General features: G+C 42.3%; 1 protein-coding gene across 4 annotated transcripts in view; it reads left to right on the top strand.

Moving 5' to 3' along the window:
• Positions 1-4096: 4096 nt before the first annotated feature.
• Positions 4097-10205, top strand: part of MCTP2 (multiple C2 and transmembrane domain containing 2) — a 257893-nt gene continuing 251784 nt past the window's right edge. For 3 of the 4 annotated variants that reach the window (XM_007990508.3, XM_007990506.3, XM_007990502.3), the window contains exon 1: positions 4097-4257. The gene's annotated coding sequence lies outside the window, so the exon portion shown is untranslated. The other variant, XM_007990503.3, reaches the window with a different exon arrangement.

Below are 10205 nucleotides of genomic sequence, written 5' to 3'. Positions count from 1 at the left end.
TCTGAATACTTGCCCAAGGTGGGCCACTCTGTACATTCTAGTGGCTCAATTAGAGAGGAAACAAATTCAGCTGTGTTATTTGCAGAACCCATAGGATGCAAACAAACCATTTGCTGTGGAAAAGCCCAAGAATTTTGTATCTGAGATGAGTGGTAACTTCCACCTTGGATCATCTTAAAACAGACAGTGTAATTTTAAAAAACAATGACCCTGACCAACATTCCAAATGCATGTTCAACAACATATTTTCCAAGTTTGATGATTAAGAAGATACCCCCCCCCCCCCCCACTATTGCCAATGACAACACACTAGAGAACAATTCAATAAAAGTTAATTGGAGCCACAGAAATTCTGTACAGTATGAACCCCTCCCCTGGCCTGGGGGGAGGTTTAAGCAGTTAACTGAATGAAATTCAAATTGTCAGACAAAAATGTTGGTACTGAGGTAGTAATCTTAGGCAAAGTTAACCTTCATCTGAATAAGGAAATTTGGTTCTGCTTTACCCATCTGATGAATGGCAGACTAAGTCTCTTAAGACTTAACTCCAAGCCTCTAATAATTTTAACTTTTCAGAAGCAACCACTACCAGATGTTCATTTTGGCCAAAAAAATTCTCACCCATAAAAGTATAACATCCACAAAAGTCTCTCTTTACTACCCACAGGTAGTAATGTTCACAAACATTTCCAGCTAATCAGTTTGTGTTAAATACATGTTTAGGTATTTGAAAGAACTTGATACATAAAATCATCATTAAGACAATTCAATGCTGATGTTGGTTTCCAAAGAGATTTTATAACAAGCCTTTCTGAATAATTAGAGAATAAAACTCATTTTCTGTTAGGGCCATTCTTTTGTTCAAGAAAGTGAAGCCTACAGGAAAAACTCATAGCTAGTAAGTGGCAGAACTAGGTCTGGACTGAGTCACTAAATTTGGTCTCTCCACATCTGCCTATAAAAAGAGGATAACATGACAATTATACCAAAGGAAAAATACATATAATAATATGTACATATATTATTGAGTACATAATGAGTACATATAATAATAAAGACTATTTACACTAACAATAAAAGAAATACCATTTCTCAACGCCACGTAACAGGGTGTATGTACTTCCTCAAAGCACTCACTAAAATAAATATTTGTTACTTGGACAACAGACTAAATTTTGCTTTAACCATTATATTCGTTTTAACCCCTGGTAGGTATAGATTGACATGTTTATGTCTCAGTCATTTTTCTACTTCTGCTCCTATTGACCCAGAAATGACAAGAAGCACCAATGAAGGAAAATGTGAGGGAAGCTAAGTGTCAAGCCCTTACATTACGGCTAGCAGACCTCAGAAAGCTTTCTCTTTGACATCAAGGGACTTGTTCCGGCAAGATTAGCCCTGTGTCCTCCAGTTGGGGCCAGATTGTGTTGACTGCATGGCTAACTCTGATAGGATGACCCAAGGAGGCTCCCACTGAGCAGAGAAGATATGGAACTCTAGATCTCATGCATTTACAGATAGGGTCTTGTCTTCTTTAGAGAAGACTGCTTTAACCCTCATTGTCAGAGATTCTAGTTGGCTATAGCAATTTTCACTTGTTCCATTTGAAATACTCTGGCTCATTCAAAAAGGCACAGGGACATTGCTAGATAACGGCACTAATTGTTATCCAGCCTTTGTATGTATTTAACAGTGCTTCTGCATGTACCACAGGTAGTATAGCTGTGGTAGCCAAGGAGTACACTGGGCCTTCAGAAGTCACATTTTCCATTTACAATTTAAAAGAAGAGGTGCCAATAGTAGATTGTCATGCAACCAAGCATACATTGTCTAAGATATAAAAGCAATTGTATCTAAAAGTGGGAAATCTCCACCTCAATTATCACATTAACAATAGAGGCATTTCTTCAGAGGCCAAATATCTGGTTGTTCCCGAGAGAGAAAGCTGCCTATGACACGTGCAGGAGATTTTATTTTATTTTTTTAAGTATTATTTTTAAATTATGACATCACTGACCAGTGCCCATAATGTAAGACCTGGTTCAAAATCTGTTTAGAGAAAGTCAATATAACAAAAGTGTGTTAAAAATTTTATCAGCTACGAGTCCAGTTGCCATTCTAAATGCTGCTGTGGTTACGTAGTAAAGTTAAATTGGTATAAGCAACAATATTATTCCCTGGATGGGGCATTTCCCGGGTGGAACATAGAAAAGGAGACAGGTAATGTGTTTGAACAATTAAAAACAAAAACCCCAGGAAGCTGGGCAGATGAGTGTATTGTGGTGGGAAGGGGAAGTTGTGACCTTAGATTTCTGTATCTTTAGTTGTTTCACTTTCTATACCATTTAATGATTGAAAAATGCGGTTGGACTGCAGGAACCACAGAACAGGAACTCCACTGGGGCAGGAGTTAAAGGCAAAAAGCTTTTTGTGTGGGTTCACTTACTATTTTAATTCATTTGTATTTTTAGTCAGCTTTAAAGGTATGGTTGCTTCTTCTACCTACTGCTCTTTCTCGTCTTCCTTTTATGCTATCTTGCCCTTACCTCTCTGTGTTCTCTGGTAGGGCATGTAACCTTCGGCACAGTGGGAAAAGCCAATTTTGCCATAGGCCTCAACTTGCTCTGACTCGGCTACTAACTTGACTCATAGCTTCAGGCAGGTTATTTCATGGTTCTGATGCTTATTTTCCTCATCTTGAATCAGCGATTTTATTAACTGTCTCCCGGTTTGTGAAAATTCAATATGATCACGTGTTACATGCCAATCACAGAAACTGGTGCGAAGTTGTGTTTCTCAGTGGTAGTTATTGTTGTAAGTAGGAATTGCATGGCAATGGCAGCTGTTTTCTATCATGTCCTCACGTTTTCTAAATTTGTATCCCTCTTTCTCCCATTTCCCACCTTAGCATTGTTATTAGCTAACTTTTATTAAGTGGTTATCATGGCCCAGGACACTGTAATGAGGACTTTATGTGAATTACCTAATTAATTTCTCAGAAAGTATGAGATACCTATTATTTTAAGCTATTTCATAGCTTAAATAACCAGTTTGTTGAAGTCGAAATTTAGACAGGTTAAGTGAACTCGTTCATTTACACAATTAGTTGCCCAGGCAGAATTTGATTTGAGGTCTGACTCCAAAACCAGAGCTCTTAATCACCAATTACACCAACTAAACGCTTCGTTTCACAGCCCGCCTATTCCCAAAGGTCCCATTCCCGTTTTAAGGTTATTTTCCGTAACTCTCTTGTATTTAATTTCAAAAATGCGATTTCCCAGGAGATGAGTCCCTGACCTCCCTGAAGGCATGGATCATACCATACATTTCTTTTCCTAATCCACCCAAATTCCTGCAGCGCACAGACTTAGGCTGATTAATAGACGGGAAAAGAAACTGACCAGGCAGTGAAACCGAGCAAACAAAGTACAATAAGACAACCACAGCAGGAAAGCAGGATAAAAAAAAAAGTAGAAAAAGAAAGTAAGGGAAAGGGGGGAACAAATGGCAAATATTCACTGAGTGCCAACAATCGCATGGGAGGATCTTTAGGGTTCTCTGCTGAGTACTCGGGACGGCTAACTGAGCAGTACGCCGGCCTTATCTCATACATAAGGCACCAAGGCTCAGGAAACAGTTCTGTGGATCTGGGCGGGCACCTTCCATCCACAGTCGCGCACACGTGGAATAGGTTTAACAGGCTGTCTGGCTCAGGCACCTCTTCCCAGGGTCAGGGCGTTACAAAGGGAGGCTGCTCTCTTCCCATGAATCTATTAGGAACCTACAGCAGCGAAGTTAGAACCCTTCTGAGTATCAGCGAAGACGGCTTATTAACACTTTACGAGTTTGCAAGCCATCCTCGTCCTATTTCCTCACTTCGGACTTTTTGGACACACCTTCCTTTTCCTGTGAGCCAACCCAGACGAATGAGTTACAAGTAATCGCCTTCTCTACGCTCAGCCAGTGCCCAGCACCAAGCACAGCGCCTCCTTGCAACACCCGGCTGAGCTGCGGGCGGCAGCGCGGGAGCTTGGGTCGGAGGCTGCTCTAAGGTGACGCGCGGCCGCCTCCTCCCCTTTAAGGCGGGGCTCGCAAGGGCCGGGGGGGGACCAAGGAAGTCCGGGGGCCCTCGGTGATGCCCCCGCCCCCGCCGCGTCAGGGTTGCTCCGTGCGCTCCCGAGTGGTGACTGCAGGTCCCGCGCAGGTGAGGGGCGCGCGCCGGCCCAGCTTTGCGGCCCCCGAACGCGGCCTCGCACAGGTGAGGGCGGTGCCGGGTTCACCTGGCAGCGCGCGTGGGCCGGGCAGCAGGGTCGCCGCCTGCTGTTTCCTGGGGTGGGCGTCTTCTCTCAACCAAAGCTGGGACCTGGGGACCTGGAAGGTCCAGGATGCGGATTCAGTGGAGCTACTACCCCGGAGCTGCTTGTGGTTCAGAGATCAGAAAGGTGTCCTGAGGACCGGAGGCAGAAATCCAGGCGTGGCGTACTGGAAGGCGCACTAGGGGAGGGCAGCCTGCCCCAGGATTTCTTTGCACTGTAAAGGCCACACATTCAGTCTCCCCGGGGCGCCACGGAATTAGTCACCGCCGCGTTCAGGGCTGCTTCCACAGAGGTCAGTTCCTCAGCTGGGTGGGCTTTGATACGCTCTCTTCGTAGAGACTCAGAGGTTCAACTTTAATTCTTTGCGCTGACTTTTGCTGAGCGACACAAGAGCAGAAATCCTTGGGGTAATTGCGTAGGTAACAGTGTCTCAATCCCACTAAAGATAAGTAAGTTAAAAATAAAGACGGTGATGTTGGTGGTGAACTAGAGAGGCGATTAGTTTCCGCAATTAGTTCCCCACTGCTCTGTCCATTTGTTAAGCAAATGGTTGCTGACGGCTTTTTTAAATGATTGAGTTGCCATAAAAGAGGTTTTCTCTAGTCTGAATCAACTGTGCCATGCTGACTGAGGGTTTCAGCCTCCTCTAGAGGCTTACAAGAGTTTGGTCTGGAAGGTACATGGGTGCGAACACTTAAGGTACCAAGCAGCTTCTCAGTGAACCGTGAGACGTTAGAACACCTGCTTCAGGACGCACAGAATTCAGACACCGCTTATTGAAGGATTTGTATGGATTATGATTTACATTAGCATTCATTTTTTGCTTGAGTCAGTAGCATTTCAATTCAACAAATATTTGTTGTACACTTGTTAAAGGGCAGACCTCTGAGAGCCGGGCTGGTCTGCTGTGGGGTAGCACAGGTGTTGATATTAATACAAAGGGGAAATGTAAGGCACTTATTCCTCACAAGTGGGTGTTTAGAAAGAGACCAATGGCGCTGCGCTTTACCTCAGCAGCACCTGTGCAAATCGCTGGTTGTAAGTATTTAAATGCAGGGAGAATGTAAATCTTCAAAGAGTATCTGTCATTAACCTGATCAGTCATTCCAAAACAATACGAATTGTCAAAATCATGCTTAAAATAAGATTATTAAGAATTAACTCTGTGCCAAGCACCATGCTAGGCACTTTATCTTGTCTATGAAATCTACAAAGTGGATACTATTCCCCTGTGCAGATGAGGAACTGAGGCAGAGAGGAGTCCAGTAATTTGTACAAGGTCAGTGGTGAATTTAGAAATTGCATGTGGCTATTTGAGTGCAGAACTCATACTTTTTCACTATTCCATGCTGTCTCTAAGATGGAGAGTGTAAATCCTGCAGATTTAATATAAGAATTCAAATTTATATTCATAGATCCTATCTCCTGGGGATTAACGGAGTTAAAGTAGTCCTCAGGAATAAAGTGAGCACTGTTTTCATTGCACTTGTGTGGTTAAACTATAACCTACCTGTGACAAGTAGATGAACAGCTACCTTTAAAAGATAAAATTTATTATGTGTCTTAACATATTTTGAAAGGCCTGATATATCCAAACTGGGCCAATTAATAAAATTGCATATATATTCCCTCTGTTACACATGGAAGGAACAGCTAATTTTCATATTATTCGTGTGCTTTACTATGGACTCCTGCAGAAGTGAGTTTCTCAGCTGGGTGGGCTTTGAATCAATTTCAGCTTGATTTCTTATAGCTGCAAGATGATTAGAGGTCTCTTGTCACCTGGAAGAACTTTGTGTTTGTGTAAATCTGTGCTCACACACGAATATATATTTTTCCTTAAACCTATTTCCAGAAGTGTAGAGTACTACAATGTGATGATCTGGCGAGGAATCAAGTTCCTTATTTGACTTTTGAGTAAAGGATTTATAACAACTGACAATTTCTTTAAGTGCATGTAAACCAGGAAAGTACTTTTCAAATTAAAAGTATTATACTGTGGAGAAAGGAAAGTGAGTGAAAAATAGTACTCTAAATTCGAATAATATTTCTTGTCATGGAGAACACTTGTTTTCTTAAAACTTTTCTTGTAATTGTTGGTAATTACACACAAATGGAAGGGGTTTTGTATTTAAATTACCTTGAATTGTTGCCAGTTAACTGTTGAGAAAAGGCTTTGCCTATGATGGGAGGATCAGGTAGAATATTTTGCCTGCATCAATCTTGGCCCAGATTTTTTTTTTTTTTTTTTTTAACTCTATCTTCACCTGAAGGTGAAACCAGCGGGACACCTTAAACTCCTCTTTAGGAGCAGAGCTGTTAAATCCTTCCTAGGAGGTATTTATAAAAGCGTACTTGACTTGGTAAGGTGTTCTCAGGGGGAGCCAGAGTGGGCGATGAAGGAGCAGAATACGTAGAGGATGTGAAGCAGGGGCAGATCCAAGTTTTGTGAGGCCTGAAAGGTAAACAATTTGGAGACTCTGTTTAAGAAAATTTGGTGTGAAAGTGAATATGTATTTAAAATGAGAAAAAGAGATGATAATTTGCTGGAGATTTCTGCCTGTTTCTGGGGAGATCTTGGGCAATGTACCAGAAATGCTTACAAAAATAGGCGTGCTGATTGCAACCTGGCTTCCCCTCTCCTTGAGAACATTCAGCATCTCCCAGCAGCTTGTCACACCCACGGCGGGCCCTGGTAGTGAGAAGCCCAAAGTTGAAGCTCAAAAGTGAGAGGGAAAGTTGTGGTTAAAGGCAAAGGACTCATGCTCCATTGAGCAGAGAAGAGACTGCTGGATGGGACGGCAGAGACACTCTGGACACTCATGTCCAACGAACAATTCTGAGAGCTGGTCTCAAAGTTCTGAGAACTTTGCAGGTTGGTTTGTTTCTCAGGGATGCCTTTGGCCATTGGCTTTTCCAACTATCAGTCACCATTTATTGGGAGTTTTCTAATGTCCCAAGTCCTGAGTAAGGTGAGGTCCTGATTGTCAAGAACTCCTAGTCTCATGGAGCTGATTTCATTGATCACAGTGCCTTGGTTATAGGCTTGCATAGAGATGCCACGGGAGCCCTGGAGGGTTCCTGATGCTTGAGCTGAGCTTGGAGTGACTGCGATGGAGTCCAGGAGGGTCATTCTAAGTGAGCAGAGGGCCATTAAAAGCCCTGGTGGTGCTCAGGCACAGTGGCTCACGCCTGTAATCCCAGCACTTTGGGAGGCCGAGTTGGGTAGATCACCTGAGGTTGGGAGTTCAAGACCAGCCTGGCCAACAGGGCAAAACCCCGTCTCTACTAAAAATACAAAAATTAGCCCGGTTTGGTGGCAGCGCCTATAATCCTAGCTAATTGGGAGGCTGAAGTAGGAGAATGACTTGAACCTGGGAGGCGGAGGTTGCAGCAGTGAGCCAAGATTGCACCATTGCATTCCAGCCAGGGCGATAAGAGCAAAATTCTGTCTCAAAAATAAATAAATAAATAAATAAATAAAAGCCCTGGTGGTTTAGACCCATGCATTCTCCTCCACTAATGTTCTTCTAGTCCAGCAGCACCTATGTACCTGAGATTAACTTGTTAGAAATGCACATTCTCAGGCACCCCACTTTAGGATCTCTGCATCTAGAGCATAGTAATCTGTGTTTTAAGAAGCCCTCTGGATGATTCTGGTGCATGCTAAAATCTGAAAACCACTGGTCTTAATATTTAAGAGAACAGATAGGGCATGGAATCCCTTATGGAGATCACTGGGAGGGAATTGAAATTAATAATAGTAATATATTAGTGTTATAATATAATAATTTGTATTACTGTCACTAACATTTATTGAGCACTCAGGTTGTGCCAGGCATTTTGCTAAGAAATATCAACTCTTAATCTTCAGTACAAACCCTGGATAAGGCAGGGCTATGATCACCTGGATTTAAATGTGAGAAGACTGAAAGAGAGAGAAATAGGAAATTGTCCACAGTCACACAGCTGGAAAGTGATTCAGCCAGAATTCAAGCACAAGCTGTCTGATGTTAGAACCTTCCTTCTCTTTTGTCTTGCCTGGGAGAATTTTCATTGATGCCACTGTTGTGTGTTGGCGCTGGCCGAGAGGCATGCCTGGGATTGCTTGGGATGCACCTATTTAACAATCCTAGTCATTTGCTGACTACTGTGGTTAAGAAATTTTTCATTAGAGACAAATTTCCAAACGAGGGAGGAAGAAATTTATTGTCATTTACTCCTAGTGCAGACTTTTAAAATTTCATGAGTGAATAGACATGATTCCATATAAATGATTACATCACATGGAAATACCACTTCCCATAGCGTCATTATTAAGGGCTCATAGATTTCCCAGTGGGGAGTGATGCTGGTGATTATGGAAAGTGGCCTTGTTTCCTTGTTTAGGAATGCTGGTATTTGATCTGATTATTAGACAGAGACTTGTCTCCTAGAGGCCAAGCACCTCCCCAGGCCCCAGAGGACTTGAAGGTGATGTTGTGTTTGTTCATTATGTTTTGGAAGATATTCAGAAGAGCTGTGCCTTGTTCTATTACAGTTTTTTTTTTCTGGTTTAAAAAAACAAAACAAAACAAAAAACTGTTGCCCATGATTCTATCCTGTTTTTGTTTTTTTAATCATATAGCCGCATGGTGTTAGGCAGCGTGAGTAAGAATGTGCAGATACTGGCATGGATATGCGTGCGAGTGTGTAGAGTGATGGTTTACTCTTGGGTATAAACCTAAGATTGCTGTGCCTTTACTTCCCCTCTGGAAAAAAATATTTACACAAACATTAATTTGAGTTTATGGTAGGCAGCAGAATCTAATTCTGAGAATGCCAGCTGTGTCATCTATGCAGTCATTTCATTCATGTGATCACTGGTTGCCTGCCTAGTTGTGCTAAATATTATGTTAGGCACCAGAAGAGATACAGTGTGACCAAAACAGACATGATCCCCATGGACCAGAATAGAAGTCCTTATATGTAATGTTATGGAAGAACAGAATAGATGCCCTCCCTCTGGCAGTGAGTCAGCAGGAAAGGCACTCAGAAGTTATTGTAGCTCAGGAGGGAGGTAGGTTATTGGACTTAAGGCTTTAGGGAAGTGGAGGTATGGCAGGATTTGAGAGATAACGAGGAAGATTACACACTTGACCAGGTGGAGGTGGGTGATGAAAAAGAGGCAGGTGCTGGGCCTGCGCATCAGGTTTGAGCCTTGGGCTGCTGGCTTGGTGCCAATAACATAAGTCAGTATTAGAGGAGGAAAAGCCTCTTTTCAGAGAATTATGACCTTCATGGACACTAAGTCTGAAATGTCTGGATGACCCCAAGGTAGAGATTTTAGGTGGATAATTGGATAGGATAAAGGTCTGCACTCCAGGAAAGAGGTTGGCAATGTAGAGATTTGAAAGAACTGGTCTTTGGATGGTAATTGAATAATTGCCTAATTATCAACTGATTGAATAATGCAGTTGCTATAACAACTGAATAATTCAATCAACTGAACTCATTCTTTAGAGGGTGGAGACGAATCCTCCACTCCCTTTGGCCTTTGAGATATTTGAGAGCCATGTTTGAGAGGTGGAGGTAGAAGGAGGTCCTCAATGTGGAAAAGCAAACAAGAGCTGTTGAAAGCAGTTGAGGACAGGACTAAACTCTGATTTTTTTTTTTTTTTTTCCCCAATGCTGCCCAAATTCTTATCTAAGGGGTCTGGGGAGTCATGTCCTACAAACTATAAATTCTTATCAAATGAGTTTTATTTAACCATATATATCATGACTTACTTTCCAGTCTACTCTGGCATAACATTGCCTGACAAAGAAGAAAGTGGAAATATTTTACCGCAAAAGTATGTTTCTTTGCCATATTTTGAAATGGTCCTGCAAAGCTGCCCTTTGTGGGGGG

Source organism: Chlorocebus sabaeus, chromosome 29 (assembly GCF_047675955.1).
Source record: "Chlorocebus sabaeus isolate Y175 chromosome 29, mChlSab1.0.hap1, whole genome shotgun sequence".
In the NCBI taxonomy this organism is placed as follows: domain Eukaryota; kingdom Metazoa; phylum Chordata; class Mammalia; order Primates; family Cercopithecidae; genus Chlorocebus; species Chlorocebus sabaeus.
This window is presented reverse-complemented; position numbering and strand designations above follow the sequence as displayed.